Source organism: Apteryx mantelli, chromosome 4, assembly GCF_036417845.1.
Source record: "Apteryx mantelli isolate bAptMan1 chromosome 4, bAptMan1.hap1, whole genome shotgun sequence".
In the NCBI taxonomy this organism is placed as follows: domain Eukaryota; kingdom Metazoa; phylum Chordata; class Aves; order Apterygiformes; family Apterygidae; genus Apteryx; species Apteryx mantelli.
The window spans coordinates 82231133-82243472 of NC_089981.1; the positions used below are offsets into that span (position 1 = coordinate 82231133).

Genomic DNA, 12340 nt, shown 5'->3' on the forward strand with positions numbered 1-12340 from the left:
CACATTTTTTCAGGAAAAACGTAACTTGATTAGGAAGTCTAGTGAATAATTTAGCTAGAATACAAAGCTTACATTTTTGTAAGAAATACTTGGAATTAGAAGTTTATTGTATTGGAGATATGAGCTCCAAACTCTGTTAATATGTAAATTAACAAAATTAACTTCCTATCTCCTTTGTCCTTAAAACAGTCAAAGCTATGGTACGCTGGCATTAGAAAATGTGAAAAGCTGACTCTTCTGATGTGCATTTAGAATGCACTGTTATGAATGTACTCAAAGGAATTGATAGTGTGTTAAACCACTCCTACGGTTGAAGAGATCTTATCTTGTAGAAAATGTTTAGCTGCTTTCAGTACATATTTCTATATTTGATTTTTCTCTCTGTTCCTTTGTTGCAGTTTTTATGCTGCATGTGCAGTAAATCAGTTTTCAAGGTTTTGAGGGAGGGATTTCCACTGATATGGCTTTGCACACTAAGATAGAGGTTGAATAAATAACTGGGGGGCAGTTATACAAAAAGGCTTTTTGCTTAAAGCCCTGAACAGGTATTGTAGTTCTAATGATATTAAATTAACCTGAAGACTGGGGAAAATAATACTAATAGGATGACTTCCTCTGAAATTTAGGACATATTTTCCTTAAATATCCTAGCTTTACACTTTATAGGGAAGAATGTTTAAATTGTAGCACAGAAGGGAGAGTTAAACAAAACTAATTTTTAAGGTACGTATTTGCTGTTAAAACTTTTAGGAACTTGAAGTTTACAGCGTAGGATTGTTCTTAACGCTGTATTTTATAGCTGTCATACTATTAATGGAAAAGAAAACCTACTGTGGAAACTTTAGAATGGGTGGAAAAAATCATATGCAGTCATGACTTTCAGCAGACTAAGGAGAATTGCACTGTAGCTCATTCTACTATTACTCATTATATATATAAAAAATATATATTTTATATTTTTATACATTATATTGGGTAACTTTAAAATGTCATGTCCTATGTACCATATAGTGTAGTCTGCAGGAAATGTATATCAGAATGTTGGTTTATACAGCACCTTTACAACCCTATCTCCAGATTGCAACTACTTTACTGAAGTTTACATGAATAAAGTTTTACTATTCTATTTTCATGTTCTGTAAGGGGCTAGGCTTAAGAGGGCAGTTTAGCACAAAATATCATGCAATGTGAATACTGTTATAGAACAGAGGAAAGAAAGGCAGGAATGCAAAAACTTAAAAATCCAACTCTACATACAAGATTTGCATTTTAGTATATTTTTGGTTAATAGCATCTTAAGATTCCTTCACATCAGTCATAACAAAACAGTAAGTAAAACTCGAGCACTTTCTTTGCCCTAAACTATTGCTAGAGTTGAACATAAATGTTTGTAGTGTGAACATCAGCTGGTACCAAATTATTTATAAATAAATTTAACATAGCTTTAAGAAGGTAGTTAACTGTCTTCTAAGAAGGGTAATACACTTGAAAGGTTTTTATGAGGCAGTGCAGAAACAATTATTCATGTTCACTGCTATTGAACTGTCTCAGTTCTAGGTTGTGTAGTCCTAAAAAGAAATAATACTATTTTATAGAAGCAGATACAGATACACATTTATTAAAAAAAGATATGAACAATGTTTGTCTTACCTGATTACTGTATGCAATATAAAACTGAAACTAATGATCGCGTAGAGTGTACACAAACTCCTGTTTTCCAAAAGGCTGGAGAGACCCCAATTAGTCTTAGATACCTGCCTTAAACATATGAGCAGGACTTTTTTCTGACCTGGCCCTCAAATAGGACTAACATATGCATTGAATCTTGGGTATATCTTTAGAATTTGTTATTTTGAAAAAAGTTGCATGTTTACATGAAAGCTTTTACTTTTGCTTCCTGTGCTGGCAACTGAGGTTGAAGCATCTTTCTTCTGTGTGATCACATATAAAACTCTTGAGCCTCTGATCATATATGCCTTATTTACTTACCTTGCAAATTAAAAAAAGAAAACAACAAAAAAACTATTTTAAGGTAAATTGGCAAACCAAAGGAGGTTGTATTTTGTTTGCTTAATTGGAACCTTTTTTTAAGCTCCTGAAAAAACAGAAAGATGTATCTTTTAAAAACCAGGATCTCTAAAATTTTTTTTTTAACCAAACAGTGTTAACGTGTCTGGATTTTAAAAGCTATCATGTTTTCCTTTGCCATTATATTTTAAGATTTCTTTCAGTGTTTGTTACTCATTTCTTGTTTATTTCCTAGGGAGTGTCCTGAGCTATTTGTGAGCAGTTGCAAAAATACTGCTTATGTAAAGATTGTCATTTTGAACTTGTAAATATTTAAGGGCTGTTAGTGGCTGTTAGCTGCTCAAATACATAAAAACAAACTTTGCATGCTGTAAGTAAATACATCTGTTGTGCTAAAAGTTGTTTCTATTTCAGTATTTGCTTTCTCGACATGAAACTAGATTTTTAACACACAATATATAAGATACTTAATAATTCAATCATGTAAGAGGGCATAGCTGTCGAACTCCTATTAATTTTGTTGGGAGTTCTGCATCTAGGTCCTTACATACTACATTGAAAATGAACCCTGAAGGTCATGTCCATGTCCTGACATGCATATAGGCATGAGTGTGTGTGTGTGACCTGCCTTGCCTTGTAAGATAGAAATGTAATATCCTTGCTTTCGAGAACTGAGAGATTGCTGTTTATAAAACCATACTTAACCCAATTTTACAAGACTTTAAAAGGGTGTAAGTTGGAAGCTGTTTCATTTTTTGTCTAATATAGAATGTTTCTGGATTATACAGTTTACTGCTATATTCTACAAGTTACTTTGAGGAAACTTTGACTTTTTTGTGGAAGTCTCATTGAATGACTTGATGCAGGCTGCTATTCTATCCAAAAGCTTAAGTGGCCTTTTTGTTTTGGCACAAATATATAAGCTTATTTTAAAATTGACCATGAATATCATATTTGTTAAATCAATAGATTGGTTGGATCACTAATGTTTTCTTCCTACAATACTACTTGAATCAAAAGCAAAAAAAACCATAATTTGAAAACAAAATCAGATATCATGTGGCAGACAGGTTATTGCTCTGTAGGTGTTCTCTAAACTGCTAGTATCACATGCTGGAGATGAAGCAAACTTACTATGCATTAGAAAATTTTTTTGCACTCAGTTCTGCACCGGAAGTAATTTGTTTGTTGATAAGAGTCCATTTAACAAAATGAAATAAAGCAATATGTGCTTACATTATATAATCAACTATTCCTGTAGGATCAAAGAAGAATAGCGATTACGTAGGAGATTAATACCTTAAACATACTAACTGCTAAGCGTAAACAAAAGCCCTATCAGTTTGGAGCATTTTATTAGTACAAGAAAAACAATTACTAGATTTTTTGCACAACTTTGCTAAAGTGTAATGAAAGTCAAGGCTGATATTCCTGAAATAGAAACAAATTCTTAATACAGTTCAATTTAAAATACTGTAATTGGAAAAGATGAATTCATGAGCTAGTAACTTGAAAAGTAAGAGCAAAGTCTGAGCAGGATTTTGTACTAAACTTCATGCACTTAAATACAATGCCAAAATTTGGCCTATACTTGATTTGTATGGGATCTGTAGTACAATACAGATAGGTGTATATATATAATTTTGCATACTGGAGTTTAATTTTTTATGTATAGGTTTTTCTTGTTACTGTGTTTCCTGATAAAAGCAACTGTTCATAAAACATAAAATAGCTTTGTCTGTATTAGGTAAGGCTCTATGCTAGTAGTATTTCAGGAAATGATGCAGTTCTAGTCCCCAGTCTCTCAACCTCTTGGAGAACTTTTTTTTTTTTTTTAATTAAAAAAATGCTTTCAAGCACAAGCCCTGAATTAGTTGAGGATCATATAACGGTTGCTGTATAACAGTGTACAGCCTGATATTTAAAAATTAATACATCTGAACTTTTTTGTTAATTATGGTTAATGGTTTTGTACTCACCATACACTTTCTGCAGTTGTCAACTAATATTTAAACTCTCATTAACTGGTAACTGAAGTGTCTAACTTCCCCTGCAATGAGTGGATAATAAACTACTGTTGGATTCAAATGTGTTCTGTCGTCTTTACTACTTCCAGTGCTAAGAAGGAACATGTGGCTGGATGCATATCACAAGGGTAAACCACTGATCAGAAGAAAACTTACATTTGTATCATCATATAGCAAAGACTATTAGAATGATGCTGTGTCTTTTAAGGTGTGGGGGGTTTTTTAGATGCACAAATTTAGGAAAAAGAATGAAGAAATACTACAATGAGTTTTTCTCTGTCTTAATCTGGACTGTTTAATTTCATATACTAAATAATAAAGCAGGCTATTGATGAAACTGTATACAAAGATTTAAGTCCTATCTTTCTATAGCTTTTCTCTTTTCTCAGTGTCACACACTGATAAATGAATATGGAAGCATGCTCCTACTTTGTATCTGACAAGAAACTTGCTTTCTGGGCAAGTGCTTGTGGGGGAGAAGTAGCAGCTTCATGAGTTCTGGAACTACCGAAGGTTGGATTCCAGTAGATTTATCTGATGGCTGATTTGACTTACGCTGCAGCTTTAGTTTAACTGAGATAGCTCAGTCTTATTTGAAATCAGAATCCTCGTAGAAAACAGCAATGTGAATTTGTATCCTCTTGGGCCACTTTCCAGTAACTTCTACTGTTCTGTCAAATTTGCTTTGAAAATTGGCCGACTATCTATTTTTTTTCCCCAGACTATTGAATATTTATAGCTTTTCATGAAATATATGTAGGCAGCATGTTTGCATGAGCTTTGCTTCCTTAGTAAACTGGGCTAATTGCAGAATACAGTAATCTCAAACACTGGACTTTTTTTATTATCATGGCTCATCATTCCCAAGAAGCTGTAACTGTGCTATGTAATACACAAACATGAGAAAATACTGGTTCATTTGCTTGCTATGTGCTTTGTAGCAAATGTCTTGCTTTAATTAAAAGCAAGTTGCTGCCCAGTGGCCTAAACCTTCAGCGCACTGGGATTTGCCCCTATCTCCCTCTTACATTTGGTAATATAGAATTCCCTGTGCCTAACAGTGGTATGTGAAGAACAGTTAGATGTGGAGACACCGTTCTTTTCCCAAAAATTTCGTTATCACTTCTTTAATTGTCCAATATCTATTATACCCTATATTGTTGACTTAACTGAATGCTCTGGATTTATACAAGTGACTTAATCTGTCAATGTGCAATAACTTTTCTGGCTGAGATGGCAAATACTTTATTTACAGATGATGTGGTTTAGGTCTAAAGCAACCCTTTCTTAAGTAAGGCTGTTCTGCTTGGTTTTCTTCTGGAGAAAGAAGGCCAAATCTTTGCTCTCTGCCACGAGGACACTGGAGTTTTTTGTTTTACATTTTCCCCTAGCCAATGTGCAGTTGAATCTGGATACACTTAATACTCCAAAAGGAACTGGTAAGAGTTTCCGTAACTTGGAGTAGCGAGAACTATTTTGGCTTAGAACTGTGATTATCTGTTACGGTAGCTAGATGAGAGTCCATCACCAGTTCTACAGAAAGGTTTTTTTCATAACTCCCACCAATTCCTTTTGTACAGTGGTAGTGTAGTATATACCCATTCAACATGTATCATTTTAATTCCTAAATTTAGCTTTTCATGGTGGCATTGTAGCTTCATCTAAAAATAGTATTTGCCACTGGTTCAGATGACCCTATGAGATCTACTTTACAAGGGGAAAATCTATGACAACCATGAAATATTGTTGTAGGCAACTGTGGCAAAAGTTGAGAGGTGTGCATGTTAGTAACAGCTGATGTTCCAATTGCATTTGTTGTGATACTATTTGTAGTGTAAAGAGTTGCAAAAGCTTATGGTGAAGGAAAAAATTTTCTGTCTCTCTTACCTCTTTGTAATTCTAATGCAGTTCGAGTCAAGGTAGTCTCAGATCTGAGTATGCAGACAGATTCAGCAGTTAGTCTCCTCAGAATCTTCCCCCAAAAGGAAAAAAATTTATATTCTAACAGTTTTTTTTTTTTTTTTAATGTATAAGCCTAGTTTGATTTGACAGCTTAGGAAGTATGATAAGAGGAAAGCATGTCTGCTTTACATGTGACTATTTAATGGCTATTTAAACACTGTGTAGTGCACCTGTAGTTATGTTCTAAAAACCACTATAACTTCCTATGCCTCTTTTTTGACAGAATTACCCCTTGTACTTCCGGAGGTGCATTCCTTGCATCCAGCAGAGTTGTGTCTGAAAATCTCTAAGAGCTGACAGAAGCATGTAAATGTGGGGAAACCCAAGCCATGGGATATCTGTTGGGTGTAGAGGAGACGTTATCATGAAGATCTGGCCAGAACTGAGTGGCTCATGGCACTGTGCCCCATTTTTGGAAAACAGGATGTTGCGATGGTAGGATATTAGAAGAAAAAATTGCTATGTTCCATTTACAGAAGTTACTTGCTTGAAGTCATATATATGGGCTATCCACAAGTGTAGTCTGTCTCTTCTTCTGTAGACATTTAAGGACTGATTCTGCTGCCATGTCAGTTAAAGAAAAACCTTCCACTGAATTATTTAATTCAATCACATGTTTGGTCATCTCTCCTGGTATTCCACTAGCTATATTTGGATAATTTCCACTGTAGAAAATTTAGTCCTGGTGGCCAATTAAGTCCATGACTGCCTTGGGAGGATTGCCAGCAAAAATGTTTATTATAATGAGTTACTTAGGCTGTTAAGCAAGGGGATGCAATCGTATCTGCCTCACACAAAATGAACACATTTCAGAACATGATGACCTGCATTTCTTCTAAGCTGCAAAAGTGTTTTTTTTATTTTATTGATAACCTGTAGTTTGAACGGCTGTTATCTATGCTTCTGTTCTAGTTAACATATACTTTAAAACTAATCATTCCTTTTTTTTTTTTTTTTTAACAGCATTATTCATGAAGGACCTAATTGCTTAATGGTTATTGCTTTGGACTATAGTGGATCAGTTACAGATGCTGGAATTGTTTAAAAAGAAAAAAAACTCACTCAAATGGACAATTTCTATTTTAAGAATTAGAGTATTTTTTTCAGGGTTGATACCTATAGGGCATAAGTCAGTCTTTGGTAATTTTTGTCAGTTTTGAAGAATTAAAGACCGCCAACATCTTTAAGGCAGTGGTACAAGCGCACAGAGAACCAGCTGAGTGTGCTGACTGATGTCATACCAACGCTAACTAGCACTGCATTGCACTTGCCTTGCAGCAGCAGTTGTCGTCTTTCGTGGTGCCTTGGCCTTGTGACAGTACTGGTATTGTGTTTAGATTTCACGCTGACTAACCTCACCAACACGCAGTTGAAAGAAAAATACAGAATTCTTCTGGTCAGACTTGGTTCTTTCCACTTACAACATGTCCAGGCATCTTTTTTTTTTCCTAAACATCCGGTTGCTATGACTTCTTTCTTCTCAATGCAAATAAATGTTTATTTCAAAACTTGTATTTATAACATAATTCAGTAGATAGGTAAGCAGTGAATTATTTATCAGTAATACAGCAGTTCTGAAATATGTATCTGGTCTGAAAGCCTAGTGCTTCTCTCTCTCCTGAACCTGGACTTTTTTGGAGCCTAGTCTTATAAGGTGCTAATTGATCTCAGTGTTGACCAGTATCAATTGGAGCTGGAAGATCAGAGCTTGAAGCAAAGATTAAAAATGGTACCTTCCACCAAAAAAAAAAAAAAAAAGTGTACTGCATATGGAGTCTGACAACTAAATCCATGCATTTAAGAAATTATCAGAAAAAAATGTCAACATGCAGCAGATTTGAGTTGCTTCATAATATATGTCAGTGCTGCATTCAGGAAGCTTACACATGAATGTGTTGGCTTAATAATGAGGGGGTGTGTGTGGTGTGTTTTTTGTTTGTTAGTTTGTTTGTTTTTTGCTTGTGTTTTTTTGTGTTTTGTGTGTGTGTGTGTGTGTGTGTGGTTTTTTTGTTTTTTTGAAAAGCCATGAATGAAGGCAATGGTTCAAGCTAAGCTATCCTCAAGAACTCCTGTTAAGTCTCTGCACAAATAGGAAAAGAACTGGGAATACTATTAGATGGAAGGAGGTCGGGAACTCTTGAGAGGCAGGAAGTATTCAGTAAAGCTGTTCCGGATGGCTGGACTGCCATAATAATACTTGTTAAAGTATCTGAAGAGGGTGGGAATTTAAAAGCGTGCCAGTGGTCATGACTTACAGAAACACCTGATCCCTCCTGGGTGCCCTTTCGGCAGTCTCTGACTGCCACTCAGGTGTGAGGCTCCTGCTCTTGTTTCCTTTTTGATCATTCTGCTTCAGGGGTTCCAAATATAAGGGGTTCCTACCGCTCACAAAATTCCCCCCCCAAAAAATCACCACACGTGTACAGCCATTGCATGGGTGGGCAGAAAGAGAGGAAGAACAGGAACGTAGAAATAGATTGCAGGCAGCTCTTTCCCCTACCTGAACTACACGTGGAGTGCCTGTTCAGCCTTTTAGGGGCAGACAGTGAGGAGAGATCGCTGGGGTAGCTGAGGAAAAGTGGACAGAATGTGGCCTGATTTCTTGTATTCAACAGGCTCAAATATGAAATCTTAAACTGGATCCCTGTGCAGGTAATGAGAAAGTGCTAGCATTGTCACCAAAAGTAGCATTATTAAAATAAAGGATTCCTGCTGAAAAGTGGTGACAGGCACAGCTCTTTTACTTCTGTATGCAAAAAGTTAGCATCTACTCTCAAAAGCCAGAAGCTGGTAGCTCGGAGCTGACCTCTAGAAAATGGTGTCCTTACCCTAGAACTTGACTTTGCAATCAAAACAGCCTTTTATCATAGTATGTAATTAGAGTATATGATTTATTCAACATCTGATTTTGGTTTATTAAGCACTTATTCATCACTGAGTGGCAATTAATTAAAGTACCTTCAATAAATCCAGGAGCTTGATAAACATCAATCATTATAAACTTGCCTCATTTAGACATTTTGGTGCCAAGTGCTGTGTTATTTGAAGGCAGAATTGCAAAACAGTGCTGCAGAGACGGTTGCCTACCACCAGAGATGAGAACGGAAAAGGGCCGATGAGATGGGACTTTTAAAGATGTTCAAAATAAAGCCCTCTCCTCAGCAAATCATGTTACTTTCTAATACTTCAGCTGGAGGTGTCTGCTGATGGCAGTGTTTTTACTGATCCCTGGTATTTAATGCTTTATCCACATGTGCACAAACTGCTTTACTATGAAAATTGGCATGGGTAGCCCAAATTACACTTCCACATGAGTAAGCTTTGTGTGCTAGAGTGGATATAGCATTGAAGAAAACTTAATAGTGTTTCAGGCAGAAAACTCTGAAGAAGCCTGTGCACTAAAAATTTCCATTGTATGTATGATCATTTAGATAGGCAGGTAGTATACAGCTACCTGATTAGATACAGCTTACCTGAATTGCTCCAGTTAAAACTGCATCCAGCAACGTAGAGTTATCAAGCCCTACCAACCTTATTTATGAAAGCACATCTAAAGAAACCCAAGTTCAGCTACATCTAGGCATGCTCATTTCTCTCTCTACTTTGAATGCTATATATTAAATGACTAAAAATATCAAAGCTTTCATTCCCTCTCCCTTTTTTAAATTTAACTTTGCGGTGCAGGGGTGGGGAGGGGACATACTTCTCACTGATGTACATTTGACAAAGTGCAACCCAAGCACCGGTTAAAAAGTAAGATTTTAAAAACATTTCTGTTGCATTATGATAGTGCCTAGAAGTTCCTCCCCATACTCAAAGTATTATGTTGTGACACCGTGCAAACATACAGTGAAAAGTCAATTCTTGCTCCAAGAGAACTTAATGTTCAAGTATGTGACCTTAGTCCTTGAGTACATAATACTGAAATTCAGATTTGTCTGGACTGCCTCAGCTTAAGGTGGGGGATCATAAAGATTCCTTTTTAAAAACGTATTTAGTTTTAACTTCCATCTGTAAAGTAACTGCCAAGAGTTACAAGTGATCTACAGAGCAACTCTTGTGCAATTATTGTGGGGAACTTCACAGATCCATTTGTAACGAATATACGTTGTGACTCAGCAGCGTTGGAGTGGTATCAAGAAAATTGTATGTTCTATTAATATAGTTGGATTCATCTGGGAGTACTGAATACCAAATTTGCAGCTGTAGAACTATGTCATTCCAGTTGATCTTGCAGCGTTTTTTTCCTATGTGAACGATGAGCAGAAGGTATTTGTTAAATTTGTGGCAATACTAACCACCCCAGAAAGCTCAGATGAAAGACTATTAACTAAAAATATTTCTTATTGTAATATTGACATGTACAAAGCAGCCTGAATAATTATAATGTATAATGCATTCCATTCAATATTGTCTTAATGAAATCATATACATCTTGTTTTGAAATCTTCAGAACAGCTCACCCGTCTGCGTGCTGATTAGCATGCCGGGCTACAGACTTCAGAGGGACCCGGCTTCGCAGCAACAATGGAAGGTATTTACTGGGAAAACACTGAGCGTGTAATCTGGGTCTTTGTGCTTTGCTGTCTACACGTGTGCTTAGACATTTTTCCATCCAAAATGCACAGTGCAGGCAAAAAAAAGTCCCATAAAATAATTATGAAGTTGAAAAAAAAAGGGGGGAGGGCATGTTGGCATGACAATTAATGAATTGGTCTCTTTTGTGTTTGCAATGATGATACCTGCTTGGCTTCTGTGATCTGCGTGCCTGTGGCTCCTTATGAATACAAATAGCTCTATGAATATCCAGTCCTAATAAACCATTTAGAAAGTAGACTTTAAGCTGGAATCTGGGTGAATCATCAGTGTATCTGTGAAATACAAGTAAAGTTAATTGTCTCATGGTATTGCAAAGTGGTAACAGCGAAGAGTATGCTCATAAAAAGATCATCGTGCTGGTAGATACATGAGCTATAGTTGTGGTAGTGTAAAAATTGCAAGCAATAGCCATATTGGAGCATGTAGAATTAATTAAAATTTGCAACGCTAGTGGCAGGCAACTGAAATGTCAGTACTTTGAACTAGCTTTTGATTGTCTCTCTGCTTGCTTCCCGTATCGGAGTTAAGAATGCCATTAGACTGAGGTGCAAGTCATGTGTTTTTAATAATGTTCTGCGGTTATTATCCATGTGATCTGACCACGTTACAGGGTTTCGCTAAACCTCTTCATATAGTCAGCTCAAATGTTTAGATTTTTAGATTTAAAAATGGCCATGGCAACGAAGCAGATGAAAATATATATAAAAAAAATACTTCCTGGAATAATGTATTTGTTGAAAGATAAGCCTTCATCTATGACATGGTTAATATCATAATTTACAGCATTTATCGAAAAAAAAGACCATAAACCCGATTTTAAAAATAGAGGAACAAATGACTTTTTCAGTTAATCTATCTAGGATTATGGACCGATATAGTACTTGGCAGTTGTAGGGGGCAAACCAACAACACTGCTGAACAGTAAATTAAGATTAGAACAAGAAATTTTGAATTTTAACACTATAGGCAATATTAAATAAAAAATCTGTCCTCCTTATAGTAAGATTTTATGTGTGAGCGTATTAAGCTGTAAGACAGAAAAGAAAAAAAATACCACTTGGGATTTTTATTGGAAAAACAAGCGTCTGGAAGAGCGTCACACCAAGCCGCTCACGCTCCCGAGCGCGGCGCTCAGGGCACCGCGAGCCACGCTTATTTCGGTGCCTGAAGCCGAGCTCCGAGGTGACTGACGGCCGCTCTGCACCCTGTGGGGGCGGAAACCGCCTCACGGTCGCGCGCGCCGGGGCCCGCCCCCGCCCGGCCGCGGCGGCGCCATGTTGCTGCGCAGCGCCGACGGCTCCCGCCTCGCGGTGCGGGGCGCTCCGCGCGCCAGGCCCTGCCCGCCGGGCGAGCTGCCGGCGGCGCGTGCCCGGCCCCTGGGCCACGAAGGACGGAGGGAGCCGCCGGGGCTGGGGGCTGCCGCCGCCGCGCCGGGAAGGGGGGAGGCCCCGCCCCCAGCGGCTGTCATGGCAACGGGGCGGTGCCGGGCAGTGGCCTCACCCCCATCCGGGGCTCGCCGTGTCCTGTGCGGCTTCGCGGGTGCCGATAAAGTTGGGGCGATTGAAGCGGGGAGCCACGCCCTGTTCCCACCCCCCCCCTCCTTGGCCCATCCCCTTCCTTTGCGTCGCTTCCTCCCCGCCACCGAGAAGGCTAAGATGGCGGCAGGCGAGGCGGGCGGAGCAGCCAATGGGGTGGCTGAGGAGGGCCTGGGGGCGGGGCCGAAG

General features: G+C 37.9%; 1 long non-coding RNA gene across 1 annotated transcript; it reads left to right on the plus strand.

Moving 5' to 3' along the window:
* The first annotated feature begins 5018 nt into the window (after positions 1-5018).
* LOC136991768 (uncharacterized) lies at positions 5019-7704 on the plus strand. The gene is made up of 3 exons (XR_010883972.1): positions 5019-5494; positions 6241-6452; positions 6981-7704. It is a non-coding gene; the product is annotated as an uncharacterized lncRNA (long non-coding RNA).
* The last annotated feature ends 4636 nt before the right edge of the window (positions 7705-12340 follow it).